We start from the raw sequence: 18,408 nt of genomic DNA, 5'->3' as shown, positions 1-18,408 counted from the left end.
GGTCACTTGTTGGGTAGTTATACTGCCCTGGCATTTTAGGGGCCCATATGTGTGAGAAGTAGTTTGCAATCAAAATGTGTAAAAAATGGCCTGTGAAATCCGAAAAGTGCTCTTTGGAATGTAGGCCCCTTTGCCCTCCTTGGCTGCAAAAAAGTGTCACACATGTGGTATCGCCATACTCAGGAGAAGTTGGGGAATGTGTTTTGGGGTGTCATTGTACATATAAAAGTTAGGAAAAATGGACTGGGCACACCTAGGATATGGGATCAAACACTTTATTAGTATAGTAAAAATAGTATTTTTGGACGATATAAAAGGGATATGAAGAAGACAATATTTTTAAAAACTTAAAATACCACCTTAAATAGATGACATAATGTTAGACATATAATTAATAATACATAATGAGTTGTGTAACAAATATCTGAATAGTAGCAAAGGTTGTTAATAAAAATAACGAAGTTCATAAAATGCAATACAAATTCAAAAAATTCCTTTGATTGGAATGAAAGCAGTGCTTCTGTGTCCACTTGCAGTAGATGATATAATGCCTTGGGTGATACACAGTTTGTAATGAGCCCAATTGTTCTTTAAGAGAGGGGTATTATTAGTACGCTTCTATAGTAATAAGTTCCTCCTCACCAGAGTATTTCAAATGCTGATGTTAAAGTCCTTAAATCGGACCTTTCTGAGCAGCCAGTAAAAGTTATTACTTCACTGTAAGGGGTCTGTAAGCAATCTATGATTGTTCTGTGATGCGGCTAATATGAATAGTCTTCCTGGCCTGGCGGCGTCCCGCTTACGGTCAGTGTAACAACTATAATAATGTTGCCGACTTTTAGTTATGAAACAGTCTTACCGGTATAGTTGATCCCCGGTCTTGTTATGTTCGGCGGTTTCTTCAGTCCAAAGGAAGCTTGCCCAGGTCTCCTCCTACAGTCCGGAGGATGGCGTGTCCACAGTGTTCAGCGTTTACTCCACGTGGGATCACTTGTTAGGACAAGAACGCCGTCTCACTTTTACCTTTCAGGCTTTCACTTCTCACTTGGTCTCCGCGGTATTCGTTAGTAATTAATGGATGTGGTGCACTCACATATGTTCGGGGGTCCGACCAGACGCGTTTCGGGGTTAGAGTATCCCCTTCTTCAGTGGTAACCGGACCTCCCCGAACCTAGTCTCCTTTATAGCTAAAAAGGGGTTGGCAACAAGACCCGACGTGGATTTTATTCCGGAAGTCAATTTTTTTATATATATATCTTGTATATCTGACTTTATTCTTTATAATTGATTTGGTCATCTAGGCAATCCGTTACCTTAGTTCTTTCCCATATAACTGCGTTCAGTCTGTGTTTGTACTATCGATCCGAAAACCGCAGTTTTTAACTTTATGGCATTACTGCGGTTACGTTGCGTTATGTTGATGGACACAATCCTGAAGTTTTGCGGTTCATTCATTAGATATATAAATTATACTATTGTGAAGTAGGTATACAATATTAAAAACCTATATAATGAAGTTAATTTTGTTCAGAAATAATTTTATAGTTTTAAAAATAAAATATAGTTTTAAAAATGAAATATAATTAAATAGAATAAAATGCAATAAAACGGAGCTGCATACAGTATTGATAGTGATAGACATATTGGGGCGCAATTAGCCAGGGAGAGATTAAAACGTCGGGAAGATCACCATTAACTGGTTATACCTGTCAATGTCTCACTGGAATGTTTTTTTATTTTTTTATTTTTTTTCATACCATATTCTTACCAACAGAAAGTTATTAATATTCTTATTCGCAGGAGGAACAATCGGACGGTGTTTGTGAGTGGAGACCCACCGTCAAGGAGGGAAACCGCCGAGAATATAAAATTATTCGGCGGGATTCGTCCTCAACGGTAGGTCCCCACCCCCAGTCTTTATAGGAAACCAAATATTTCATATTTGGCGTTTAATCCTTCCGGAATCATGGTTTCCATTTTGAATATTCTTTGTGTTTCCATCCTCGACATCTTACTGATGTGATTCCCCTTCCTCCAACTTTTAGGTATTTTATCGATCGCTGCGAATTTTAAACCAGATGGGTCACTATTGTGAGTGTTTTTAAAATGTTGTGAGAGTGAGTGAGTTTCTACTCCTTTTTTAATGTTCGAAACATGTTCCGCTAGACGTTTTTTTAGAGTTCTTTTGGTTCTGCCTATATATTGCCTTTTACAAGGGCATTCTATAATATATATAACACTCTCTGAACTACATGTTAAAAATTATTTTATGATGTGTTTGTGTCCGTTAGTTGTAGAGATTATTTCTTTAGTCTGTCTCCCGAAAGAAGTTAGTTTACAAATGCCACATTGGCCACATCTGAAGAAACCTTTTAAGTCCATCCATCTACATAGTGATGAATTCTGGTGTGGAATATCTTCTTTAACTGTCGGTGCTATCTTATTCCCCAGATTTGGTGCCTTAGTAAAAATAATCAGGGGTTTGGGAGGAATTATTGTGCCAATCGTTTTTTCTTTTTTTATAACATCCCAGTGTTTATATATGATATTTCTTATCTTTTTATGATCTCCACTATAGGGTAGTATTAGTTTAATTAGGTTTTCTCCCTGTGCTTTAATGGTCTTCTGTTTTTCTTTGAAGATTTCTGTTCTTTCCATATTTCTTACTTTATTTAAAGCTACGTTTAAAATCTCTTCTGGGTATTTTTTTATTAAAAATTCTGTTTTCATTTTGTCGGCCTCCAACTCAAATTTTTCGGTGGTTGTACAGTTACGTCTTAGGCGTCGAAATTGACCTTGGGGGATATTTGAAAGCCAACTCGGTAAATGGCAGCTGTTATATAAAATATAACTGTTGCGAGTTGAGGGCTTGATATATGTACAGGTTTTTATTTTGTTTTCTTCAACATAAATATTTAAGTCTAAAAATTCTATGTGTTCTTTACTGGTTGTTCCTGAAAATTTGAGGTTTTGATTATTTTGGTTAATAGACTTTAAAAATATGTCCAGCTGTTCTCGTCCCGATCGCCAAATAAAAAATACATCGTCGATGTATCGCTGCCAGAGCACCAGGCTCGTCCCCAGTATGGGGGCCACATTCTGGTCTTCCCATTCCGCCATAAATAAGTTTGCGTAACTGGGGGCGAACCTGGTGCCCATGGCAGTTCCTCGAGTCTGTAAGTAAAACTCATCATTAAAATAGAAATAATTATGGGTTAAAATAAGGGCAATGCCTTCTATTAAAAATTCAATTTGTTGATTTGTCAATACACCTTCTAATATTAGTTGTTTTTTCACAGCTTCTTTGCCTTGGTCGTGGTCAATGACCGTATACAAGGACTGAACGTCCAATGATCCCATTATCCAGTGTTCCTCAAATACCATATTTTCTATTTTTTTTATTATTTGAGTCGTATCTTTTACGTAGGATGGGACCTTTTTTACTCTGGTTTGTAATAAAATATCAATATACATTGAAAGGTTGGCCGTTAAAGATTCGATCCCCGAAATGATTGGGCGTCCTGGTGGGTTGTCCTTGTCCTTGTGTATTTTTGGAATACAATAAAAAGCTGGTATACGTGGGTATTTGTTTAAAATGAATTCAAATTCTTCTTTGTTTAAAATGTCATTGTCTAATCCCTTTTTGCAAAATTCTTCTAAATGAGTATAAAATTGGTCAGTTGGATCCTTTGCTAGTTTTTGATATGTGCTTTTGTCTTCCAATTGTCGCAGACATTCCATATTGTATTTATCAATGTCCTGAATGACTATGGATCCTCCCTTATCCGCTGGTCGAATGACAATATTTTTTTCTTTTTGTAGGAGTTTGAGTGCTGTGATTTCACTTTGTGTTAGGTTATTTCGTTTATATTTAGTGTGGTTTTTAATCTTTTTTACGTCCCTCATCACACATTCGTTAAAGGTGGTCATTTCTGCACTTAATTCATTTCTTGGATAATTTTTCGACTTGTTTTTAAGTGAAGTATGGACAACATTATCGTTTTGTTTATTGAGAGTCGTTTCTTGAGTTGGTGGTTTTTTAAAAAAATATTTTTTCAAACATAATTTTCTTAAAAAATTTTCTACTCCAATAAAAATTTCAAATTTATTAAGAGGTTTAGTTGGGGCGAATTTGAGGCCTTTGTTTAATAGTTGTTTTTGAGTTTCCGATAATATTACTGAGCTTAAGTTTATAATTGCGTCATTTGTGATTATAGGTGATGTGACCTGTGGTGATAGTGTCTTTTTTCGTATTCCTCTTCTTGTCTTTCCCTTTCTTCGTGTTCTCTCCCTCTGTGGTAGTGCTTGTGATTCTGGTACTCGTTCTGTGACGTGTGCATTCCTCTCTTGAGGGGTGTTCTGTCGTGTTGGTGAATGTTCAGAATTTTGTTCCTCAAATTGTATTGGTGATCTGTGTGTGTTTTTTGTGTGATCTGTGTTTTTGGTGGGGGTGATCTCTGTCTTATTCGGGAACGGTGATGTGGCGGAGTGCGGTCTAAAAAATGGTCTCTTTCTTCCAATATTTCAAATCTGTTTTGAGTTGGTATGTTAAAATTATCATTTCTTGTTAGTGCTTTCTCAGTGATGTTTCTTTCTTTCCCAATATTTATGACTGCCTCTATTGCTGTTGTGTGTTCGTCTAATTCTTCTCTATTTTTATCTTCCCTATCTTTTCTTCCTCTTTTTCTGTAGTTCAATGTTTTCACCTTTTTTTCTATTATATCTTGCTCTAGTTTATCCAAATTATCACAAAGTTTGGATTGTAAATTATTATATTCTTCATTTTTGGTAATTTTGTCCATTGTTATTTTTATATCAGAGACCTGTTGGTTAATTTCTTCCAAAATCTCCATACGTCTTTTAATGACCAGTTTCGTACACGCGACCGATTGTTCCTGCAACATTTCCTCCCATTCTTTATTAAATTGGGTGCTGCACAGGTCTTGTGCAGGGATCTTATTAATTAATAGACCCTTGGGGATTTTGTTGATTTCAATACATCTTCTCAACGTCTTAATCTCCCATCTCTGCTTTAATTGGGGAATCAGAAGTAATTCTAATTCCTTAAACACATTATATATGCATATAGCGTCACTTGTTGATTCTATAGATGTGTTCTCAAAGTGGAAATTGTCGACTTTTTGTTTTTGATTTTCCATGTGCGTCCAAATATCCATGGTGAATCAACACACCGTGCTATCCACTCAGGTGACAAGTGGTAAAGAGTGAAGGTAATGAATAGGATGCACAGGTGTGTTGGTCCTCCAAAAAGGGTGCTCACAGTCGCACAGTGTCACCACACTGTTAAATCGGACAAACAAAAGTTAGGAAAAATGGACTGGGCACACCTAGGATATGGGATCAATCACTTTATTAGTATAGTAAAAATAGTATTTTTGGACGATATAAAAGGGATATGAAGAAGACAATATTTTTAAAAACTTAAAATACCACCTTAAATAGATGACATAATGTTAGACATATAATTAATAATACATAATGAGTTGTGTAACAAATATCTGAATAGTAGCAAAGGTTGTTAATAAAAATAACGAAGTTCATAAAATGCAATAAAAATTCAAAAAATTCCTTTGATTGGAATGAAAGCAGTGCTTCTGTGTCCACTTGCAGTAGATGATATAATGCCTTGGGTGATACACAGTTTGTAATGAGCCCAATTGTTCTTTAAGAGAGGGGTATTATTAGTACGCTTCTATAGTAATAAGTTCCTCCTCACCAGAGTATTTCAAATGCTGATGTTAAAGTCCTTAAATCGGACCTTTCTGAGCAGCCAGTAAAAGTTATTACTTCACTGTAAGGGGTCTGTAAGCAATCTATGATTGTTCTGTGATGCGGCTAATATGAATAGTCTTCCTGGCCTGGCGGCGTCCCGCTTACGGTCAGTGTAACAACTATAATAATGTTGCCGACTTTTAGTTATGAAACAGTCTTACCGGTATAGTTGATCCCCGGTCTTGTTATGTTCGGCGGTTTCTTCAGTCTAAAGGAAGCTTGCCCAGGTCTCCTCCTACAGTCCGGAGGATGGCGTGTCCACAGTGTTCAGCGTTTACTCCACGTGGGATCGCTTGTTAGGACAAGAACGCCGTCTCACTTTTACCTTTCAGGCTTTCACTTCTCACTTGGTCTCCGCGGTATTCGTTAGTAATTAATGGATGTGGTGCACTCACATATGTTCGGGGGTCCGACCAGACGCGTTTCGGGGTTAGAGTATCCCCTTCTTCAGTGGTAACCGGACCTCCCCGAACCTAGTCTCTTTTATAGCTAAAAAGGGGTTGGCAACAAGACCCGACGTGGATTTTATTCCGATTGTTCCTCCTGCGAATAAGAATATTAATAACTTTCTGTTGGTAAGAATATGGTATGAAAAAAAAGAAAAAAAGAAAAAAACATTCCAGTGAGACATTGACAGGTATAACCAGTTAATGGTGATCTTCCCGACGTTTTAATCTCTCCCTGGCTAATTGCGCCCCAATATGTCTATCACTATCAATACTGTATGCAGCTCCGTTTTATTGCATTTTATTCTATTTAATTATATTTCATTTTTAAAACTATATTTTATTTTTAAAACTATAAAATTATTTCTGAACAAAATTAACTTCATTATATAGGTTTTTAATATTGTATACCTACTTCACAATAGTATAATTTATATATCTAATGAATGAACCGCAAAACTTCAGGATTGTGTCCATCAACATAACGCAACGTAACCGCAGTAATGCCATAAAGTTAAAAACTGCGGTTTTCGGATCGATAGTACAAACACAGACTGAACGCAGTTATATGGGAAAGAACTAAGGTAACGGATTGCCTAGATGACCAAATCAATTATAAAGAATAAAGTCAGATATACAAGATATATATATAAAAAAATTGACTTCCGGAAAAAAAAATCCACGTCGGGTCTTGTTGCCAACTCCTTTTTAGCTATAAAGGAGACTAGGTTCGGGGAGGTCCGGTTACCACTGAAGAAGGGGATACTCTAACCCCGAAACGCGTCTGGTCGGACCCCCGAACATATGTGAGTGCACCACATCCATTAATTACTAACGAATACCGCGGAGACCAAGTGAGAAGTGAAAGCCTGAAAGGTAAAAGTGAGACGGCGTTCTTGTCCTAACAAGCGATCCCACGTGGAGTAAACGCTGAACACTGTGGACACGCCATCCTCCGGACTGTAGGAGGAGACCTGGGCAAGCTTCCTTTGGACTGAAGAAACCGCCGAACATAACAAGACCGGGGATCAACTATACCGGTAAGACTGTTTCATAACTAAAATTCGGCAACATTATTATAGTTGTTACACTGACCGTAAGCGGGACGCCGCCAGGCCAGGATAACTATTCATATTAGCCGCATCACAGAACAATCATAGATTGCTTACAGACCCCTTACAGTGAATTAATAACTTTTACTGGCTGCTCAGAAAGGTCCGATTTAAGGACTTTAACATCAGCATTTGAAATACTCTGGCGAGGAGGAACTTATTACTATAGAAGCGTACTAATAATACCCCTCTCTTAAAGAACAATTGGGCTCATTACAAACTGTGTATCACCCAAGGCATTATATCATCTACTGCAAGTGGACACAGAAGCACTGCTTTCATTCCAATCAAAGGAATTTTTTGAATTTTTATTGCATTTTATGAACTTCGTTATTTTTATTAACAACCTTTGCTACTATTCAGATATTTGTTACATAACTCATTATGTATTATTAATTATATGTCTAACATTATGTCATCTATTTAAGGTGGTATTTTAAGTTTTTAAAAATATTGTCTTCTTCATATCCCTTTTATATCGTCCAAAAATACTATTTTTACTATACTAATAAAGTGATTGATCCCATATCCTAGGTGTGCCCAGTCCATTTTTCCTAACTTTTGTTTGTCCGATTTAACAGTGTGGTGACACTGTGCGACTGTGAGCACCCTTTTTGGAGGACCAACACACCTGTGCATCCTATTCATTACCTTCACTCATTGTACATATACCCATGCTGGGTGAGAGAAATATCTTGGCAAAAGACAACCATTTTTTTATACAAAGTTGGCATTTGACCAAGATATTTATCTCACCCAGCATGGGTATATGTAAAATGACAGCCCAAAACACATTCCCCAACTTCTCCTGAGTACGGCAATACCAGATGTGTGACACTTTTTTGCAGCCTAGGTGGGCAAAGGGGCACACATTCCAAAGTGCACCTTTCGGATTTCACCGGTCATTTTTTACCGATTATGATTGCAAACTACTTCTCACGCATATGGGCCCCTAAAATGCCAGGGCAGTATAACTACCCCACAAGTGACCCCATTTTGGAAAGAAGACACCCCAAGGTATTTTGTGATGGGCATAGAGAGTTCATGGACGTTTTTATTTTTTGTCACAAGTTAATGGAATATGAGACTTTGTAAGAAAAATAAATAAAATAAATAAATCATCATTTTCTGCTAACTTGTGACAAAAAATAAAAAGTTCTATGAATTCACTATGCCCATCAGCGAATATCTTAGGGTGTCTACTTTCCGAAATGGGGTCATTTGTGAGGGTTTTCTACTGTCTGGGCATTGTAGAACCTCAGAAAACATGACAGGTGCTCAGAAAGTCAGAGCTGCTTCAAAAAGCGGAAATTCACATTTTTGTACCATAGTTTGTAAACGCTATAACTTTTACCCAAACCATTTTTTTTTTTTTGCCCAAACATTTTTTTTTATCAAAGACATGTAGAACAATAAATTTAGCAAAAAATGTATATATGGATGTCGTTTTTTTGCAAAATTTTACAACTGAAAGTGAAAAATGTCATTTTTTTGCAAAAAAATCGTTAAATTTCGATTAATAACAAAAAAAGTAAAAATGTCAGCAGCAATAAAATACCACCAAATGAAAGCTCTATTAGTGAGAAGAAAAGGAGGTAAAATTAATTTGGGTGGTAAGTTGCATGACCGAGCAATAAACAGTGAAATTAGTGTAGTGCAGAAGTGTAAAAAGTGGCCTGGTCATTAAGGGTGTTTTAGCTAGGGGGGTTGAAGTGGTTAAAGAGCTGACACCTTCAGATTTATACTTTGTAACATTTATATAATTGAAGAACATTTTAGGGTTAGTTTTACTCTCTTTTTTTCTTTATAGTTCAATTTTTTTCCTTATAGTTTTTCAGTGCTTCTGTGCTTTTGCTCTTCCTGAGGCTCGCTCTACTAAGTGGGCTTCTTATTAAGTGGAGTAAAAAAAAAAAGGAGTTTAAGAAAAGGAGTTGGAAACTAAGGTTGGATATAATTTCCTTTTGTGTTGTTGGCTAAATTCTAGGTAGTCCTTCAACTACAGCAGACAGAGTCTAATTCTAAATCATATTTACTGTTTTACTTTTTTTACGGTTGTAATCCCCAATTAGTATGTGTTGCACAATTTACAACGCAGTCCAGTGCACATCTTACATGATGTATGCAGTCCTGGAACTGCCGTTCGAGGGTGTATATCTTTGTTCAAGATGTGAGCAAATTACCCATTTGGAATCGCAAATCGAGTCTCTAAACGGGCAAGTTGCAACACTGAGAGGCATTGACAATTTGCAAAAGAGTTTGCTTTTCAATGAGCACTCTTTGGGGTAGATGAGGGGGAGGGTGACAGAGAGGAGGCTGGGTAAACTGAGGTAGCTAGCTGGGTAACAGTTAGAAAGCGGGGTAGAGGGAAGAGTGCCAGGGAGGCTAGCCTGATCTGACACAACCCAACAAGTTTGCACCTTTGGCAAATGAGGGGGATGTCAGGCCAGTGCTGCAGCTGGACACTTCCTCTGCCAGTCAGGGGGATGTCAGCTCCAGTAAGCAGGGAACCAGGAGAGCAAGGCAGGCCAGACAGGTGCTTGCAGAGGCAGACTCCATTATTAGGGGAACAGATAGGGAAATCTGTCACAAAGACCGTGATTGCCGAACAGTGTGCTGTCTTCCTGGCGCTTGAGTTCGACACATCGCGGATTGGGTTGACAGATTACTGGGAGGGGCTGGAGAAGATCCAGCTGTCATGGTCCATATCAGAAACAATGACAAAGTTAGAGGTAGGTGGAGAGTCTTTAAAAATGATTTCAGGGATTTAGGTCAAAAGCTTAGGGCAAGGACCTCAAAGGTAGTATTTTCCGAAATACTGTCTGTACCACAAGTCGCACAAGAAAGGCAGCGGGAGATTAGGGAGATTAACAAGTGGCTCAAGAACTGGTGTAGGAAGGAGGGGTTTGGTTTCCTGGAGAACTGGGCCGACTTTTCTATCGGCTACAGGCTCTATCGTAGGGACAGGAAGCACCTCAATAGGGAAGAGGCAGCTGTGCTGGGGAGAAAGATGGCCAGAAGTTTGGAAGAGTGTTTAAACTAGGGACTGGGGTAGGGGAATCACATTATAGGAGGGGAAGATAGGGCAGATAGAGACCGGGAGCAATGTAGTGGGACTGAAGGAGGAATGGACGGAGGGACTAGAACAGTTCAGAAGGAAAGATGTAGGGTAAAAAATGTACATAAACCTCTCAAATGTATGTATACTAATGCCAGAAGCCTGGCTAATAAAACTGGGGAGCTGGAATTAGTGATGCATGAGGAGAACTATGACATAGTGGGAATAACTGAGACATGGCTGGATGATAGCTATGACTGGGCAGTCAATGTACAAGGTTACAGTCTGTTTTGAAAGGATCGTGAAAACCGGAGAGGGCTTTGCCCTTTATGCAAAGTCTTGTCTAAAGCACACACTCCGTGAAGATATAAGTGAGGGACATGAGCATGTGGAGTCACTGTGGGCAGAGATACATGGAGCTAAAAACAACAATAAATTACTAATAGAAGTTTACTATAAACCACCTAATATACCAGAATCCACAGAAAATCTACTACTAAACGAGATAGACGAGGTGGCAAATCATAATGAGGTGGTTATTATGGGGGATCTCAATTACCCAGATATAGACTGGGAAACTGAAACTTGTATATCTCATAAGGGAAACAGGTTCTTGGCAATAACCAAAGACAATTACCTCTCCCAACTGGTTCAGGAGTCAGGACACGACTAGAGGGACGGCCATACAGTATTAACCAAAATGTCTGACAGAATAACAGACGTGCAGGTTGGGGGACACCTGGGAAATAGTGACCATAAAGTAATAACCTTCCAATTATCATTCAAAAAAGCATTTCTACAGGGAGGAACAAAAATACCAAACTTCAAAAAAGCTAAATTTAGCCAACTAAGAGAGGCCATAGGCCTAACTAACTGGGACAAAGTCCTCAAAAATAAAAATGCAGCCACAAAATGGAATATCTTTAAAAACATCCTAAAATCTAATTGTGAGAGGTACATACCGTATGGGAATAAAAGGTTAAGGAACAAAAAGAAACTAATGTGGATAAATAGAACTGTAAAGAAAGCAATAAATGACAAAAAGAAAGAATATAAATCACTAAGAAGGAAAAAAATAGAACATGTAAAAAACAAATAAAAGTGGCCAAACTAGAGACCGAGAGATTATTTGCCAAAGAGAGTAAAACGAACCCTAAAATGTTCTTCAATTATATAAATGTTAAAAAGTATAAATCTGAAGGTGTCGGCCCTTTAAAGAGTAATGAGGGGGGAGTCGCAGAGAGCGACGACGAGAAAGCAAAGCTGTTAAAAAAAAATATTTCTCCAATGTAGTCTCTGAGGAAAAAAACCATTCAGATGACATGCAAAATGTAAAAATAAATTCCCCATTAAAAGTGTCCTGTCTGACCCAGGAAGAAGTACATCAGCGACTTAAAAAGATTATAATAGACAAATCGCCAGGACCGGATGGCATACACCCCAGTATCCTAAGGGAATTAAGTAATGTCATAGCCAGACCCTTATTTCTGATATTTGCAGACTCTATACTGACAGGGAATGTCCCACAGGATTGGTGCATGGCAAATGTGGTGCCAATATTCAAAAATGGTGCAAAAACAGAGCCTGGAAACTATAGGCCGGTAAGTTTAACATCTGTTGTGGGTAAACAGTTTGAAGGTTTTCTGAGAGATGCTATTTTAGAGCATCTCAACAGAAATAAGCAAATAACGCCATATCAGAATGGCTTCATGATCGGTCATGCCAAACTAACTTACGGTAATCAGTTTCTATGAGGAGGTAAATTCTAGACTTGACAGCGGCAAATCAATGGATGTCGTATATATGGACTTCTCCAAAGCATTTGACACTGTACCACATAAAAGGTTAGCATATAAAATGAGAATGCATGGACTGGGAGAACACGTCTGTATGTGAGTAAGTAACTGGCTCAATGAAAGAAAACAGAGGGTGGTTATTAACGGTAAACACTCAAATTGGGTCACTGTCACTAGTGGGGTACCTCAGGGGTCAGTATTGGGCCCTATTCTCTTCAATATATTTATTAATGATCTTGTAGAAGGCTTGATTGTAAAGTATCAATTTTCGCAGATGACACTAAATTGTGTAAAGTAATTAACACTGAAGAGCACAGTATACTACTACAGAGGGATCTGGATAGATTGGAGGCTTGGGCAGATAAGTGGCAGATGAGGTTTAACACTGACAAATGTAAAGTTATGCACATAGGAAGGAATAATGCAAGTCACCCGTACATACTAAATGGTAAAACACTCGGTAACACTGACATGGAAAAGGATCTAGGAATTTTAATAAACAGCAAACTAAGCTGCAAAAAACAGTGTCAGGCAGCTACTGCCAAGGCCAATAAGATAATGGGTTGCATCAGAAGGGGCATAGATGCCCGTGATAAGAACATGGTCCTACCACTTTACAAATCGCTAGTCAGACCACACATGGAGTACTGAGTACAGTTCTGGGCTCCTGTAAACAAGGCAGATATAGCAGAGCTGGAGAGGGTCCAGAGTAGGGCAACTAAAGTAATAACTGGAATGGGGCAACTACAGTACCCTGAAAGATTATCAAAATTAGGGTTATTCACTAGAAAAAAGACGACTGAGGGGAGATCTAATTACTATGTATAAATATATCAGGGGTCAGTACAGAGTCTATCCCATCATCTATTTATCCTCAGGACTGTGACTGTGACGAGGGGACATCCTCTGCGTCTGGAGGAAAGAAGGTTTTGTACACAAACATAGAAAAGGATTCTTTACGGTAAGAGCAGTGAGACTATGGAACTCTCTGCCTGAGGAGGTGGTGATGGTGAGTACAATAAAGAAATTCAAGAGGGGACTGGATGTATTTCAGGAGCCTAATAATATCACAGGCTATAGCTACTAGAGAGGGGTTGTTGATCCAGGGTGTTATTCTGATTGCCTGATTGGAGTCGGGAAGGAATTTTTTATTCCCCTAAAGTAGGGGAAAATTGGCTTCTACCTCACAGTTTTTTGTTTTTTTTTGCCTTCTTATGGATCAACTTGCAGGATAACAGGCCGAACTAGATGGGCAAATGTCTTTCTTCGGCCTTATGTACTATGTTACTATGTTACCCTCCTGTTTTAGTGATTTATATGCTTTCTTTTTGTCATGTATTGCTTTCTTTAAAGTTCTATTTATCCGCATTGGTTTCTTTTTGTTCCTTAACCTTTTATTCCCATACGGTATGTACCTCTCACAATCAGATTTTAGGATGCTTTTAAAGATATTCCATTTTGTGGCTGTATTTTTATTTTTGAGGACTTTGTCCCAGTTAGTTAGGCCTATGGCCTCTCTTAGTTGGCTAAATTTAGCTTTTTTGAAGTTTGGTATGTTTGTTCCTTCCTGTAGAAACGCTCCTTTGAATGATAATTGGAAGGTTATTACTTTATGGTCACTATTTCCCAGGTGTCCCCCAACCTGCACGTCTGTTGTTCTGTCAGGCCTATTAGTTAATACTTAGTCTAGTATGGCCATCCCTCTAGTCGGGTCCTGAACCAATTGGGAGAGGTAATTGTCTTTAGTTATTGTCTTATATCACTTTTAACCATAACTGCGCTGCATCAAACATGTCATGATCATTCAACCATTCTATTACATGAAAGCTTTCCATTATTACACATGCAAACGGCCACCTGTCAACATACCAGCTGGTTTGCAAGAAGACTATCTCTATGGGTAGGGTACTACTGTTCATAGAATTGTGTCTCACTGTACATCAGCCCCACTCTTACCACACATTTTCTCCTGGCAGCTTCTCACATACCAGGATAACTTAGTTCTCTCTCAGCCTAAGTTTAGGAGTTCCTTAAGTCTCTCTCTACCAGGTCCCAGTTTTTCTACTTACTGAGGTGCATCTCACACACTGGAATTAAGATCACATATTGCTCTTCACAATATGCTAAATGCATTTTTTGCCTAACCTTTTCACTAATTTTGGACATGATTCTACAATTTACCATTAAACTCAAACTTATTACAATTTTTTTTCTAAATATTGTATCCTAATGAATACTCTTATTTAACATCTCTGGTTAATTGGCATTCAAGTTCTTTCTGACAACATATACATCCACGATGGGACAATTTACCTACAGAATTCCCCATACTCAGATTAGTCTTATATTATCCTAGAAGGGGGTATCCTTTTCATATATTTCAAATAACTTTAAGTATGAAACATACAGGAAACAATATGATGAGACACAAGACTGAGACAAAGCCTTCAGCACAGTGGATAACAATAGATTCCCACACACCAGGCAGGGTGTAGTTCAAGGGCACATGTGATTATGGGCTTCACTTTTTCTTACCTTATGGACTTTGTCTTCTGTCCACCTGACAGAAAAACCCACACCTACTGGTATCTCTTGTACACTCAGGATTTTATAGATATAATGCTCATACATTCACACAGTAAAGAAGGCCATTCAGATATCCTCATGTTTAAAAATAACTGATATTTTGTGGCTGGGTGGGATAAACTGGGGTCAGTTTGTGAGTAACCATGCTCGCTGCACCGTGGTTTTGGACAGAACCAAGGCCGCTTAATAAAACTTTACTCTCCTGGGACTGTAATGGTTGCTGCACCCTGGACACCCAGATGTCACAACCAGACAGCTGAGAAGCTCTGACAGAGGCCTTTCAGAACCTCCTCCTTGAATTTCTGTGTTGTGGTATTCAGCTCCTCCTCTCGTCAGCCTCTCTCAGCTGTCATGTCTTAATTGCTTCCCTTTAAATGCCTCCCCAGAATGCTTTTCTGGGCGGCTTATATTATTTCCTGGAGTGTGTGTGCACGCTGATCTGTCCTCCTGTTTGCTTCAAAGCTAAGTGTACTTTTATATGTTAATATCTGTTTGCTGGATCCCAGATGACCCTGACTCCCTCCGTGTCTTGTGTAGGGAGCCGGTGGTCGTGTCCCCTCACTATAGTAGGGTGCTCAGGGCTTTATAGTCAAGGTTCGTGGATATGCAAACCTCCACCATTAGGATCTTTGCATAGGCTGAGCAGCCAGGGAAAGTGCCAGGTCTTCTGCAGGGGTCTCCCTTGGTTCCTTAGTTTTTGGATCCAGCGAGTCGTTTATACATGTTGCTTTGCCTTGTTACCTGTACACATTCCGTGACATTATAAGCCGCCAAAACCGTCTTAAGCATGGATCCGGTTTCACTTTTGGCTGAACGCTTCCAGGGTCTTTCATTGGAGGTAGCTGACCTCCGTAAGACTTTGTCTCAGCTTCAAGTGACCGGTTCAGCTTGCGTTCATGGAGCTTGTTCTGAGCCTAAGATCTCGCTCCCGGATACGTTCTCCGGGGGTAGTGAGAATTTTGTGCGTTTTAGAGAGGCTTGCAAACTCCATTTTCGCCTTCTTCCCCATTCTTCTGGTGATGAGGAACGGAGGGTGGGGATCATTATATCGCTGCTCAGGGGTAACGCTCAGTCCTGGGCCTTTTCGCTGCCGGAGGGGGCACGGCCCCTCCGTTCAGTGGATGAATTCTTTTTAGCCCTGGGTCAGATATATGATGATCCGGATCGTATTGCTCTGGCGGAGTCTAGACTACGTCTCCTATGCCAGGGTAAACAATCCGCAGAAATATACTGCTCAGAATTTCGGAGTTGGGCAGCTGATACTGGTTGGAATGATGCTGCACTCCGAAGTCAATTTTGCCATGGTCTTTCAGAGGGATTGAAAGATGCATTTGCCTTTCATGAAAGGCCTATTTCTTTGGACTCTGCTATGTCTCAGGCCGTTCGTATTGACAGGCGTCTTAGAGAGAGAGGAGAGATCTCTCTTTCCTGTCATACTCGGTCCCAGGACTGTGCAGCGGTCCCATTCTCTGCGCAGGGGTCTCAGTCGCTGTCAGCCCCTTCTGAGCAGGAGCCCATGCAGCTGGGGTTGATTGCTTCTGACAATAGAAGATTCAGCCCGCATGAGAGGGTTTGTTTTTGTTGTGGAGGTATTAATCATTTGGCAAATATTTGTCCCTCTAGGAGATTCAGGCAGTTCTCTGGGTATAATAAAGAAACAAAGAGGAAAAAATCTTTGAAAAATGTTCCGTCTGTTACTATTGGCAGGATTGAGGCGGAAATTGAAGATTTTCCGTTTGCTTGTAGTTCCCGTTTTGTCCTGCCGGCTAGGGTGGCGCTAGAGAGCAAGAACATTTTTTGTGAGATTTTTGTGGATAGTGGAGCAGCGGTTAATCTCATTGATAATCACTTTGCGATAACTCATGGTTTCCAGGTGTGCGCTTTGAGAAAGGATATTCCTGTGTTTTCTATCGATTCCGCTCCACTTTCTCAGAAGTCATTAAAGGGCATAGTTCACAATATCCGTTTAATTGTGAGTGATGCTCATGTTGAGGATGTGTCATGTTTCGTCCTTAGCGGTTTGCCGACTCCTCTAGTGTTGGGGCTACCCTGGCTCACTAAACATAACCCCACCATTGATTGGCAAGCAAGGCAAATAAATGGTTGGAGTGACTTTTGCAGAGAGAATTGCCTCACGACATCTGTTTCTGAGGTTGCTACTAAGACTGTACCATCTTTTCTCTCTGAATTTTCGGATGTCTTCTCTGAGAGTGGAGTTCAGGATTTGCCCCCGCACAGGGAGTACGATTGCCCTATTAATCTCATCCCAGACGCCAAGCTGCCTAAATCTCGTTTATACAATCTTTCCCAACCTGAGAGGATCGCTATGCGTACTTATATCTCTGAGAGTCTGAGAAAGGGACACATACGACCCTCAAAGTCACCTGTTGCCGCTGGTTTTTTCTTTGTTAAGAAAAAAGATGGTTCTTTAAGACCTTGTCTGGATTTCAGGGAGCTGAACAATATCACAATTCGTGACCCTTATCCGCTTCCTCTGATCCCGGACCTGTTTAACCAGGTTGTTGGGGCTAAAGTCTTTTCCAAATTAGATTTAAGAGGGGCATACAACCTGGTCAGGGTCAGAGAAGGGGACGAATGGAAGACGGCCTTCAATACCCCTGAGGGCCATTTTGAGAATTTGGTTATGCCTTTTGGGTTGATGAATGCCCCAGCCGTTTTTCAGCATTTCGTGAACAGCATTTTTTATCATTTGATGGGAAAATTTGTATTGGTGTATTTGGATGACATTTTGATTTTTTCTCCCGATTTCAAAACTCATAAGGAACATTTACGTCAGGTCTTGCTCATCCTGCGGGAGAATAAATTATATGCGAAACTGGAAAAATGTGTGTTTGCGGTTCCAGAAATTCAATTTCTGGGGTTTCTTCTCTCCGCTTCTGGTTTTCGCATGGACCCCGAGAAGGTCCGCGCTGTGCTTGAGTGGGAGCTTCCTGAGAATCAAAAGGCGCTGATGCGTTTTTTGGGCTTTGCCAATTATTACAGGAAGTTCATTTTGAATTATTCTTCTATTGTTAAACCACTCACTGATATGACCAGAAAGGGGGTAGATTTTTCTTCTTGGTCAGTAGAGGCGCGTAAGGCCTTTTCTGATATCAAGGAGAGTTTTGCTTCCGCTCCCATCTTGGTGCAACCTGATGTTTCATTACCCTTCATAGTTGAGGTTGATGCTTCTGAGGTGGGTGTGGGGGCGGTCTTGTCTCAGGGTTCCTCTCCTGCCAATTGGCGACCGTGTGCCTTTTTCTCAAGAAAACTCTCCTCCGCAGAGAGAAATTACGATGTGGGAGATAGGGAATTGTTGGCCATCAAGTTGGCTTTTGAGGAATGGCGCCATTGGCTAGAGGGGGCCAGACACCCTATTACCGTATTTACTGACCATAAAAATCTGGCCTACTTGGAGTCAGCCAAGCGTCTGAACCCGAGACAGGCCAGATGGTCGTTGTTCTTTTCTAGGTTTAATTTTGTTGTCACGTTCCGCCCTGGAGTTAAGAATGTGAAGGCAGATGCCCTGTCACGTTGTTTTCCGGGAGGCGGGAATTTTGAAGACCCGGGTCCCATTTTGGCTGAAGGTGTGGTGGTCTCTGCTCTTTTTCCTGAATTGG

The sequence above is a fragment of the Bufo gargarizans genome, chromosome 6 (assembly GCF_014858855.1).
Source record: "Bufo gargarizans isolate SCDJY-AF-19 chromosome 6, ASM1485885v1, whole genome shotgun sequence".
In the NCBI taxonomy this organism is placed as follows: Eukaryota; Metazoa; Chordata; class Amphibia; order Anura; family Bufonidae; genus Bufo; species Bufo gargarizans.
Note: the sequence above shows the minus strand (reverse complement) of the source record.